This window comes from Desmodus rotundus, chromosome 6 (genome assembly GCF_022682495.2).
Source record: "Desmodus rotundus isolate HL8 chromosome 6, HLdesRot8A.1, whole genome shotgun sequence".
Classification (NCBI taxonomy): Eukaryota; Metazoa; Chordata; class Mammalia; order Chiroptera; family Phyllostomidae; genus Desmodus; species Desmodus rotundus.
In genome coordinates, this window is record NC_071392.1 from 133456700 (window position 1) to 133470184 (window position 13485).

Sequence of the window (13485 nt, forward strand, 5' to 3'; positions counted from 1 at the left end):
ACAATGTAATGATTGGAGTGACTCCTACAGGAGTCACCCACTCACAAGAACTAACCTTTGTGTGCTAACCTTTGTCTATTTAGCTCCCACCTGCTAAGAGAATCCTTATCAAATAGATGAAAATTGCCTTAAAAAAAGAGTGAGTCCTTCGAATCACTATATCATACAACTGAAACTAGTATAACCAATATAAGATTGTATACCAACCCTGCTTAAATAAAAAATAAATTTTAAAAAAAGAATGAATCCTTGGGTGAACCAGCACTCCAGGTAAATGGCTAAAATGCTGTTTCCTAAGAAAACTGAAAGAAAAATGTTTGGTTGAATAATTATTAGTCTCTCTAACACAAATATAAGGTTAGGTTTTAAAATAGGATGAAAACACAGGGCAAACAAACTTTTAGTCATGTTTTCTCATAATATTTTCTTTATAGTTTTACCAATTTTCCATTTTGTTATTCTTTATAATATATACCAGTCAATTAACATAAGCTGTCTTTAGGCATATTTTATATTCTACACAGGAATATAGTTCCTTCTCCCCTCTTTCTCTCTCTTTCATTCCTATTTTTAATTTGTCAGGTCTTAATATAGGGCTTTGTATGCAACAAATACTCAATAAATCCGGGAACAATTTCTATAACTGAATTTCATGGGTACCATTAGCCATTTAACATGTGGATAGTATGAACCCTAAGTTTAAGGAGTTGCCATAGGTCAGAAATCAAGTCAGTTTTTGAGATTTTCATTGACTCAAGTTTTGTATAATGTTATCTTCTGAGAAACAGGTGATTGCTGGTTCAAAGGTAGTCATTAAATTGTCTACTTACTTTCCCTCCTTTGTAAGTAGTGATGTAAGTAGTCACACATGTGGAAATTCACTCATGTGTTTTACTTAATCACATGAGGGACAATGCATTTACCTTATATGTTTTCTCTAACGCTTCCAAACATCCAACTGAGATAAAAGTTTGAGTGCAAAAAGAAATTTATCCATAAAAATAAAGAGATCTTGGGCAGTTATTGATGAGTAGGTGAGAAATCCCAACAAATTTCTGGGAAATGGAAAGTGTAAGGAGTGTGTTGACTTACAGAGTGAAAGAAGCTGCAGCCCGGGAAAGTGGAGCCTGACTGGTTGTCTGGGTTCCCAGGGGCTCCACCTGGAATGGGCAGGTATGGTAGGGGTGGGGAATGAGGAATAGGGCTGAAAACAGTGGAAGGGAAGGAATGTTTACACAACTGCTCCAAAATGCCTACCTTACACATGCAGATCCCCATCAAAATCTGGGGAGTCTTAAGGAAGCTGAATGTAGAGGGAAGGGTGTGTTCTTATGGGTGGATGTTGGTACTTCTCAAGTAATGCCTTCCTAATTCTGTCCTTTGTAGGGTATGTGACTTGACAGTTGCCCCAAAGCTACTCAATTGTATCATCATGTCACAACTCAAATTAGAATAATGAGATGAGGGTTTATTTATAAGGTACTATACCAGGTTCCTCTGATGCCTGACTTCAGATCCTTTGGATCTCATCCCTCTCTTGGTCAAGCTTCTGCTGCAGTGGCCATTCCATGGGCTCCAAGTGCTTTTTTGCAGGTATAATTCAGTTAATGCATGGAGCTAGTCCTTACTGGCTTGGGAGGGTTAAACATAGCCATTCTTAAATAATTAAATTATATAAACTTACAGTTAAATTGTATTAAAAGCAAAGACAATATTCAAAATTCATTAATTTCTATTTTACTACATTTTACTCTTATTCATATTCTTGAGGTTATTGTGCATCTGATGAAAACACCATATAAGGCCCCTCTTTCCAAGTCTGCATTGAAATCAGCCATGGGGAGATTGATGAGGTATGCATGCATGTTGTATTTCCCTGCACATTCCAACCCTAATAAAAGCTGTTTTGAGGAAAGGCTCGGGGCATTCTCCACTAGAGGGAATCGCCACCCCCTTTCCCACCAGAACAGATTGTGTCTGGGATGACTCATTTCATCTGCAGCCAGGAGAACTCTGTGGGACGGGTTCCCCTCAGTGGTCCACAGGGTTGTTCTGCTTTCATGGACATGGGACTGAAACACAACTGAAGTCAAAATGTTGTCTTTAGCTTGACTGAACTCTGTTTCTGGGGTCAAGACATCCAAGGCTTTGTTATAAAGACAGCTTGATACTGACCAGAATTTGAAGTCTTAATGGCTTACTGATTAAAGAAAAGACTGGATGGATGGAAAGGAGAAAGGGTCATATTAAGGAAATGCAGTTTCTGCATGATTACAGCAGCTCTGAAATTTGGGTTGTACAATCTAAATTATTCTAGTGATGTTGGAGATAGGAAAAATGCCATGCAGAATTCATGTTAAAATCCAATAGGATGATCACAATGTAGACTCCTAAGGTTCTGTAGCAAGGCCATATTACCTGCAGCAGAAACCCTTACCAGGGGTGTCCAACCTTTTGGCATCTCTGGGCCACACTGTAAGAAGAGTTGTGTTGGGCCACACATTTAATACACAAACACTAACAAAAACTGATGAGCAACAACATCAACAAAAGGTTTCAAGTAAATTTACAAGTTTGTGTTGGGCCACATTCGTAGCCATCCTGGGCTTCATGTGGCCAATGGGCTGTGGGTTGGACACCCCTGCATCATTCAAGTAAAAAGGCTGGTATTCTAATTGTCTCTGGTAAAAGTCAAGTTATATGGAGTCTGAGCTGCTCACCATAAGATGGATTCTGTGAAACACACTAAATAATAAGGTAGAGCAGCAGCAATCCACTGCAAAATAAGAGTGGTACATATGTGATTATGCATGAGTAGGAAGGAGGGCATAAGCAAACTACACAGGCATGGTGGCCCACACTCCCATTGTCAGCTATCACTGTTGCACCAACACCCTTCCTTCTGCTCACACATGATGGAAGTCTCTATGACAAGCCAATAGGTTGAGCTGCGTTCATGGATGAATGGGTTGGAGCTATGGGTGCAAGGTGAAAATTGGCTGCAGATATACGACAGCCCCACTCAGGGTGGTCTTGAAAGAAAACAATGAGGAGAAATTCTTCCAATGAGCAGAGCTTCAGGCAGTGTGGAAAGAGAAGTAGCTTGAGGCAAGAATATACATTGGCTCATGGCAGTGTTGGATGATTTTAACTGGTTGGTCAGGGCCTAGAAGGAAGAAATCGGGAACAAAGAGATCTGGGGAAGAAATGTATAGATGGATCTATGAGAGTGGGCGCCAAGTATGAAGATCTTTGGATTACATCTTTGGTAGATACCAGAGAGCATCTAATCTAAAAAAGGCACTAAATAGACAAGTAGATAAAATGGCTCAGTCAGTTGATATCACTTCCAGCCACTGTCATTGGCCATCCTAGTATTAGCACAATGAGCTAATGAATGGAGAGGACATGGTGGCAGGGATGGAAGATATGCATGGGCCCAACAATAAGGGCTCCACTCACCAAGGCTGATCTACTGCCACAGCCAAATGTCCAATTTTCCAGGCATAGAAACAAAAGATCAGTTCCCATTCTGGCACCATCCTTCAAAGTGACCAATGAGATACTTGGTGGTAGGTTGATTACATTCAACTCTTCACTCGGTAAGGAGCAGTGGTTTATCTCAACTGAAAGCAACAGTATAAATTTCATTTCCTGTATGCAGAACCCCTTGTTCAGCACCACTGTTCATCTTACATTATTTGATCTACCAACATGGAACACTGCATTACACCACCTCAGACCAAGAGATCCACTTTGAAGCAGAGGAGGGACACTTGATCATGGGATCCATAGTCCTGTCTGTGCCATTCAGAAGTTACTGGCCAAACAAAGTGATGCAAGGGCCTTTTAATGGCATAACTGCAGCGCCAGCTTGGAAATGATGCCCTGCCATGATGGGCTGCCTTTATCTAAGATGCAGTATACCTCTTGAATCAAAGACCATTACATGGTGTTGTGTCCCCTGTAAATACAGCCAAAGGATAGATGTAGGCATGGCGATTGCTTCTAGGGGCAGCTTGGGGATTTTGTGCTTTTAACCTGCAACTTCAGGCTCTGATGTTCAAGAGCTACACTGTCCAACATGGTGGCCACAATCCAAATGTAGCTATTTAAATTTTAATTAATTAAAAATTTGTTTCATTTTTATTTTACTTTATTTTTTAAATTTTTATTGTTCTTCAGTTACAGTTGTCTGCATTTTCTCCCCATCCCTCCACCCCACCCCAGCCAAACCCACCTCCCTTCCCCGCCTCCACCCTCCCCCTTGATTTTGTCCATGTGTCCTTTATAGTAGTTCCTGTAAACCCCTCTCCCCACTGTCCCCTCCCCACTCCCCTCTGGCTATTGTTAGATTGGTCTTAACCTCAATGTCTCTGGTTATATTTTGTTTCCTTTTTTCTTCTATTCATTATGTTCCAGTTAAAGGTGAGATCATATGGTATTTGTCCTTCACCACCTGGCTTATTTCACTTAGCATAATGCTCTCCAGTTCCATCCATGCTGTTGCAAAGGGTATAAGCTCCTTCTTTCTCTCTGCTGTGTAGAATTCCATTGTGTAAATGTATCACAGTTTTTGGATCAACTCATTTGCTGATGGGCACTTAGGTTGCTTCCAGTACTTGGCTATTGTAAATTGTGCTGCTATGAACATTGGGGTGCATAGGTTCTTTTGGATTGGTGTTTCAGGGTTCTTAGGGTATAATCCCAGCAGTGGAATTGCTGGGTCAAAAGGCAGTTCCATTTTTAGTGTTCTGAGGAAATTCCATACTGTTTTCCACAGTGGCCTCACCAGTCTGCATTCCCACCAACAATGTACTACGGTTCCCTTTTCTCCACATCTTCTCCAACATTTGTTTGTGGATTTGTTTATGTTGGCCACTCTGACTGGTGTGAGATGGTACCTCATCCTGGTTTTAATCTGCATCTCTCTGATGGCTAGTGATGCTGAGCATCTTTTCATATGTCTCTGGGCCCTCTGTATGTCTTCCTTGGAGAAGTGTCTGTTCAAGTCCTTTGCCCATTTTTTAATTGGGTTGTTTGTCTTCCTGGAGTGGAGTCATATGAGTTCTTTATATATTTTGGAGATCAGGCCCCTGTCTGAGGTATCACTGGCAAATATGTTTTCCCATACTGTTGGTTCTCTTTGTATTTTAATGCTCTTTTCTTTAGCCATGCAGACGCTTTTTATTTTGATGAGGTCCCATTTGTTTATTCTTTCCTTTATGTCCCTTGCTTTGGGGGACGTTTATGTGAGGATATTGCTGCGTGGAATGTCTGAGATTTTCCTGCCAATGTTTTCCTCTAGGACTTTTATGGTGTTACAACATACATTTAAGTCTTTTATCCATCTTGAGTTTATTTTTGTGTATGGTGTAAGTTGGTGATCGAGTTTCATTTTTTTGCACGTAGCTGTCCAGATCTCCCAACACCATTTGTTGAAGAGGCTATTTTTGCTCCATTTTATGCTCCTGCCTCCTTTGTCAAATATTAATTGCCCATAAGGACTTGGGCTTATTTCTGGGCTCTCTGCTCTGTTCCATTGGTCTATGTGCCTGTTTTTATGCCAGTACCAGGCTGTTTTGATTACAGTGGTCTTGTAATACAGTTTAGTACCAGGTATTGTGATCCCTCCTGCTTGTTCTTCTTTCTCAAAATTGCTGCAGCTATTCAAGGTTGTGTATTGTTCCATATAAATTTCTGAAATGTTTGTTCTGTATCTGTGAAATATGTCATGGGTACTTTAATAGGGATTGCACTGAATCTATAGATTGCTTTGGGTAGTGTGGCCATTTTGATGATGTGAATTCTTCCAATCCATGAGCATGGTACATGCTTCTATTTGTTGGTGTCTTTCTTAATTTCTTACTTCATTGTTGAGTAGTTTCCTGAGTACAGGTCTTTTACCTCCTTGGTTAGGTTTTTTCCTAGTTACTTTATTTTTCTTGCTATATCAAATGGGATTTTTTTCCTGATTTCTGTTTCTGCAGTTTCATTGTTGCTATACAGGAATGCTTTTGATTTCCGAGTATTGACTTTGTATCCAGCTGTTTTGCCAAATTCATTTATTAGGTCAAGTAGTTTTTTGGTGGAGTCTATAGGATTTTCCATGTCCACTATCATGTCATCTGCAAACAGTGACAGTTTCATTTCCTCCTTTCCAATTTGGATGCCTTTTATTTCTATTTCTTGTCTGATTGCTGTGGCTAGAACTTCCAATACTATGTTGAATAGGAGTGGTGAGAGAGGGCATCCTTGTCTTGTTCCTGATCTTAGTGGGAAAGCTCTAAGTTTTTGTCCATTGAGTATGATGTTGGCTATAGGTCTCTCATATATGATATGGCCTTTATTATGTTGAGGAATGCTCCCTCTATTCCCACTTTGCTGAGTGTTTTTATCACAAATGGGTGCTGTATCTTATCAAGTGCTTTTTCTGCATCTATTGATATGATTATGTGATTTTTGTCTTTGCTGTTGTTGATGTGATGTATTATGTTTATTGACTTGTGAATATGTACCATCCTTGCATCCCTAGGATGAATCCCACTTGGTCATGGTGTATGATCTTTTTAATGTAGTGCTGGATGCGGTTTGCCAATATTTTGTTGAGAATTTTAGCGTCTATGTTCATCAGCAATATTGGCCTGAAGTTTTCTTTCTTCGTTGTGTCTTTATCTGGTTTTGGGATTAGGATGATGCTGGCTTCATAAAAAGAGTTTGGGAGTCTTCCATCAGTTTGGATTTTTTCGAATAGTCTGTGAAGGATAGGGGTTAGCTCTTCCTTAAACATTGTGTAGAATTCTCCTGTGAAACCATCTGGTCCAGGGCTTTTGTGTGTTGGGAGTTTTTTGATGACCACTTCAATTTCGTCTGCTGTTATTGGTCTGTTTAGGTTTTCTGCTTCTTCTTCATTCAGTTTTGGAAGATTATATTTTTCTAGAAATGTGTCCATTTCACCTAGGTTTTCAAATTTCTTGGAATACAGTTCTTCGTGGTAATTTCTTACAGTCCTTTTTATTTCTGTGGTATCAGTTGTAATCTCTCCTCTTTCATTTCTAATTGTGTTTATTTGCATCCTCTCTCTTTTTTTCTTGACGAGCCTACTTAAAGGCTTGTCAATTTTGTTTATCTTTTCAAAGAACCAGCTCCTAGATTCATTGATCCTTAGAATTGTGCTTTTAGTTTCTATGCCATTTAACTCTGCTCTGATCTTGGTTATTTCCTTCTTTCTATTTGCTCTGGGCTGTCTTTGTTGTTGTTCCTCGAGTTCTTGTAGGTGTATGGTTAGGTTGTTTATTTGAGATGTTTCTATTCTTTTTAGGTAGGCCTGTATTGCTATGAACTTCCCTCTCAGGAGGAGGTGTATTCTTTGAGGCTTCTTTTGTCTGGAAAACTCCTTATTTGGTCTTTCATTTTAATTGAAGCCTTGATGGATAGAGTAGCCTTGGACGCAGGCCTTTGTTTTTCATTACTTTTAATATTATTTGCCATTCCCTTCTGGCTTGGAGTATTTCCCCTGAGAAGTCAGCTGCTGGTCTTATCGGGGCTCCCTTGTATGTTACTTCCTGTTTGTCCCTTGCTGCCTTTAAGATTCTCTCTTTGTCTTGGAATTTTGCCATTTTAATTATGATGTGTCTTGCAGTGGGCCTCTTTGGGTTCCTCTTGTTTGGGACTATGTGTACTTCCCATTTTTGTGTGACTTTTTCTCTTATCAAATTGAGGAAGTTTTACATCATTACTTTTTCAAACAGGTTTTCTATCCCTTGGTGTTTTTCTTCTCCTTCTGGTATCCCTATAATATGGATATTATTACGTTTCATGTTGTCCTGCATTTCCCTTAATCCCTCTTCATTCTTTCTGAGCCTCTTTTCCTTTTCTTGCTCATTCTGGTTGTTTTTTTCTACTTTTTCCTCCAGATCACTGATCTGATCCCCTGCTTCATCGAGCCTGTTTTTGATTTCTTCTACTGTGTTCTTCAGTTCAGAAATTGTATTCTTCATTTCCTCTTGGCCCTTGTTGATAGTTTCTATTTCCTTTTTCATGTTGATATAGTTTGCAGTGAGTTCGTTGTATTGTCCCTGTAGATTTTGGTAATTCTCTGTGAGCTCATGAAGCTTCTTTATAACCAATTCTTTGAAGTCAATTTCTGATAGTTGACTTGCATCTATTTCATTTAGTATTGTTTCTGAAACTTCCCCCTTCCGTTTCATTTGGGGATTGTTTCTTTGTCTTCCCATTGTTTGTGAGATTCTTCTTGTTAACCTCTGCTTCTTAAGTTGCTCTGTTCTGACCCCCTGCGTTTTTGGTGTAAACTTCTGTGGTAGAATACCTGTGAGATTTAGTGGTACAGTCTCCTTGATTTCTGGATCTTACTTATCTTGGGCTGTGGTTTATGTTGGCTCTGTGTATGTCTTTGGTTTTTGGTTCTTTTGGGTCTTTCTTTGGTGGGTCTTTCCCACCAGCTGGTTATCTGAAGGTCAGTCTGTCCCCCACCTCTTGTTTTCTCATGTGCAGGTGTGGGCAGGTTGTGTTGGAGCTGGTTCTTCCGTGTGTACAAGGTTTTGAGGCTTTTCTCTTGCTCTTATTCAGTTGTTTGTTCTTAGTAATTTCTTCAGTATTTATTTGTATTTTCAGATAGGTCCTGTGTTGACTTAGTGTGACTTCCACTACCTCCTTCACCTTCTGTTCTTATCTGTTGGTGTTTCCTTGTTGGTAGGTTTCCTCTTCCAGGAGGCATCTTGGTGTTCTCGGCTTGTACCCACTCTTTTTTATTGTAGGCCTCCTCCGGGCTATGGGCGTGTGCTCAGAGTCTTCCTTGATTCGTACTCTCCCTGGTGCCTGTATTCTCAGTTCCCTCTGAGATGAGGTGCGGACACTCTCGGGTTGTCACACACAGTCCCCGGGGTTGCGCACACTCCCCGGTCTCTGGGCACACTCCCCCAGTTGGTGTCTGTGGTCTCAGCTCCCTCTGAGATGAGGTCCAGACACTCCCCAGTGGGTGCGCACAGATTCCAGTGGGTGCACACACTCCCCGGGTGATGGGGGGCCAGGAGAGGAGACTGGAGCTGTTGTTGCAGGGGAATTCCCCAAAGTGCCCCTGAGGGTTTTTCTTTTTGGGAAAATCCTGGTGCTCAATCCTGCAGCTCCCTCCATACAAGGAAGGGCCTGTCCTCTCACACAGCCCACCTCTCCAGCTAGACTGGGGACTGTCTGGGTCAGGGTTGCACACAGCCCAACTCTCAACTCTCCCCAGCCAGCACCCACGGTCTCCGTGTGTTTACCACTTCGCCCTTATTCCACTCCCTGCGACTTTGAGCAACCAGGTCTCTCACAGTGTTTCTCAGGCCTTGTTTGGCAGGGGAGGGAGCCGTTAACCTGGCTCTCTCCCAGGAGTCCTGTGGCAGGCCTGGCAGGAGCGGGCCTGGGGCTGCAGCCACTCTGGTACCCACACTGGTCCCAAGGATCTTTTTGTCCTGAAGCAATCCCCTTACCTTCTGTTTTCTCAGTGTCCTTTGTACTTTCTGGTCTCCTATCTTCATAAACGCTGGGGTGCCTTTGGCTGTTTGCTTTGTTCCTCAGGAGATTGGGTAGGTGTTTCACCCAGGTGCAGAGGGAAGTTGAGTCTGCTCCCACCTATCTTGCCGCCATCTTCCCAAAACTAATTAAAAATTTTAATTCTCTTTTAGTCACACTAACCAGATTTCAAGTCCTCAGTAACCACGTGTGTGTAATGGCAACAATGTTGGGCAGTGCAGATATAGAATATTTACATCATTGCAGAAAGTTCTATTGGACAGCACTGATTAGAGATCCTGGTTCCCAGAGGGGCAACATTTCTTCCAGGAGAAAAAAGAATTCTACTAAATTTAATATAGTTTCTGCCATGTTATTTATGATTCTTTGTGCCAAGAGACTTGCAGACAAGAAGAGGAATCACCATCATGGCAGGTGAACTACCCATATTAATCAGGAGGAGATGGACTCATGTTACACAATTGAGGCCAGGGAACAATATGTTTGTCACCCAAGTGATCCACGGAAACATTTCTTGGTTATCGCGTTACCAGAAAGGGGACCTGGCCCTGAGCCAACCTGCCTTGTATGGGCCAGTAGCATGTGGGTTCAGGAAAAATTTCACAACACGAGTACAGGTGATTTTTGAGTGTACATTTAATAAAGTTGAGGGCTGTGATACAAGGAGGGGCTTAGGGGTAGAAGAAGAAACAGGAGAGCCTAGACAGGGCTGCTTTGGCTCTCTGGAAATGTTATAGGAAAGAAATAAGCCTTGGTGGGTCTGCTTTAGCTCACTGGGAAGTCAGAGAAAAAGGGGGTCATGGGGACAGGTTCAGGGGGTTAGCCCAGGAAAAGCTGCTACTGCACAATGTTCCCTGGTTGCAAGCCTTTTGAGGTCCCGTAGGGTTTAGGAGATGCCTGCCTGTGGGAACACAAGAGGGTGAAGGAAAAAGTAGGGTAAGGCCGTGGGGAGGGAAAGTCACAGGAGTGCTCCTGGGAGGGAGAGTGTGTACTCTAGTCAAATGGAGAGATCTAATCAGATCATTGGGGTGGAGTGAGGACGGGGTCATAGGAGGAGGTCAAGGGTAAACAAGCTAGCCAGTGACAGATTTCCCTACCCTCAGGCAGAGATACAGTAGGGGGAGATGTTCATCTGCCAGTCTAGGATGGAATTGGCCGAGAAGTTGGATGCCTCCAGAATGCATGAGATTATAGACCTAAATATTTAAACATCAGGAGGTCAGAGACTCTCCCCCTTTCTCGGAAATCCACCTGTATGACTGTGCTGGAGCCGCCTGCATTTGCCAAAGGACAGTAATTTTAAATGGGAGAAGGAACTCCAGGTGCAGCCTAGGACTTGCATGGCCTGGCAGAAGGTAGCAGGGTTATTTTTCTTTGGGTTTTTTAGAGAGACCGGGCTCTGAAGCAGAAACCTGCCATTCTTCCAAAATTGTGTAGCTTTTGAATAAAAGATTTCTTTCCTTTTTCACCAAGCCTCTGCCTCCAGAATTCCCTGTGGGTGGTGGGCAGCAGGACCCCACACTTGCTGTTTGGTAGCTCTGGGACCTTCTTTTTGAGAGTTTTTAAAGCCTAGCAGTTTAGGGGATGTCTTAAGGAAGATCTCAATAGACTATTCATCAGCTTTAGGGTGATGTGCCAAAATGAGATTTATTCCTTTAACTTCATCTGTGTGGGGGTGTGGTTAACAATTAGCACTGATTGGATTTCTGCTGTCTCCCTGAGTAGGGTGATTTAGGCTGTTTATGTTACCGAACAGACCCGTGGTGGGGAACAAAATACTATTACCAAATGGACCCCCTCTTCTCCCGGGGTGCCTCTGTTTTACGTTCGCCTTGCCAGCCGTCAGGGAATTAAGGCTCTCAATGTCAGAGATTGGTGAAAAGGGAAGGAATTATTTACTCAAAGGTTATACAGACTTAGAGTAATAAATTAATGTCTTCATTAAAATCCCAGTGTCCCTTAAAATACCCACAAACGCACACAGTCCTTCCTTCCCCGCTTTGCCCAGTCAGGGGTACCATATCCCAGGAAAAGAAATAGAAGTCTGTGGCTCAGGTAGCCCCTTGTTCCCAGCAATCCTCACTCAGCTGGCAGGCCTCCCAAGATTCCCAGCACCATCATCTGTGTCGCCAGGATCTCCAGTTCTTAATCCAAACCCATGTGGCACCTTCTCCTGGCCCACCAGCAAGACTCCTTTCACCCCTTTCCTTCCTGCAGTGTCTCTCCTGCATTTTTCCAAACTGCTAAGAGAGAGCTCTGCATCACTGCTACATCTTTCTTTTTGGCTTCCTAAGCTGCATGGCAAAGGGAGCCCCAAAGCCTTGTGGTTCTCCCTTTCTTGCCAAGAGCCATGTGGTCCCCTCTCACGTGGCTGCCCCACCTGGGTTTAAATCACAGCACCAATTTTCCTCTGCAGCCCCCTTTCTGACTCCTCCTACAATCGGCTATATATGCCAGCATTCCCATATTTTTCCAGCTTTTCTGGGCTGCCATAGTAAGTTGGGCAGGCATGCCCCATGGCATGGAGTGAATCATCTCCAAGCTCTCACGCAGGTGCTGTAACCAGGGGGAGTTGCCTCCCAGTTACGTCATGGGTTGAAGTTACTCCCATCTCCCCGTCTCAAAGCACAGCCACAGCTATTTAACATATCCACGAAACTGGTCAAAAGTTAAGATATGTTAAATGACGATGCCTGAGGTTAGTTGCAAAACTGTTGCTATGCAAAACAGCTCTCAATGGCCCTGCTCCCTGTGTCCCATCTTCCAGTTCAGACTTGTGGGGGCAAGGACATCCTATATTTTTAAAAAATTTCCTGGACACTCTGAGTTCTAGACCCCATTACAAGTCCCTATTTTGGGGGGCCCCTAGCTGTACCCTGTTACATTTACCCTCTTATTGGAGAAAAGTGAAAAACATGTACTTTTAAGTGTCCGTGGTTTAGGGAAGGTAAAATTTACTATATGGCCTCAAACTGCTTGACATGTAGATTTACTAGATGGCTGCAAATTGTTTGTTTCACTACCTGCCTCAGTTTTCCTATTCTGCTTGTCCTGGCTTACTACCCTGTCACAACCACACCTTGCTCAACATTGATAGTAAATGAACAAATGTGCTCATACCTGAGAAAAACTGTTACCAGAGCTCAGACACCTCAGGGATGAAGGTCTGGGTCATTTCACCAGATAAGTAATCTAGGCAAGAAGAGGTACCAGAGGCAGCAAGATGTGAGGTTATAAATAAGGTACAAAATAAAGGAGGGAGGTGATGAAAATTTGTCGCAACCTCAAGACCAGCCACAGTAGTGGGGATTACAGTTGATATGACTATCCTTTCTTTTCTATGTTTTCACAGGGTAAGTTCTCAACAACTCAGCTGGGAGAGTCCTCACCCAGTGACTCTCCCAGCAGATGGGAGAATGAGTGTCTCACTCCTTGGGGAAGTTGGGTTGGTGCACCCCAGCATTCTCTTTGACCACCAAGAATAGAAAGAAGATTCTATAGGACTCCAGAGAGAAAAAAAGACAAGTTAGAAAAAATAAAATTAGAAAACAGTGCTTTATTTTTTAAAAAATCCTTTCTTTTGTATATGTTTGCTAAAATTATCAATCATTTGGATACATTTAAGTTAAGAGATCAATTCAAAGAATACTACTTGAGATAATAGTAACAACTATCTGGCTATATCAAAACAACTTACTTTATTAAGATGTGAATAATCCTTCTAGTTGTAGTATTTGGGGTTGTCCGGTATAACTACCCTTCCCCTAACCTCCTATTTTTCCTCAAAGGAGAAAAAATAAGACCCCCCCCAAAAAAGGGCTGAGTTGGTAAAAGAGGGGAGGCATTTATGGAAATGTGTGACCTGTAGAAGATTGTGGAGCACCCCATGGATTACCATAAAGTGCTCCGAGCACCAAGCAACTCTTCAAAGTCTTACCCACGAGACAATAA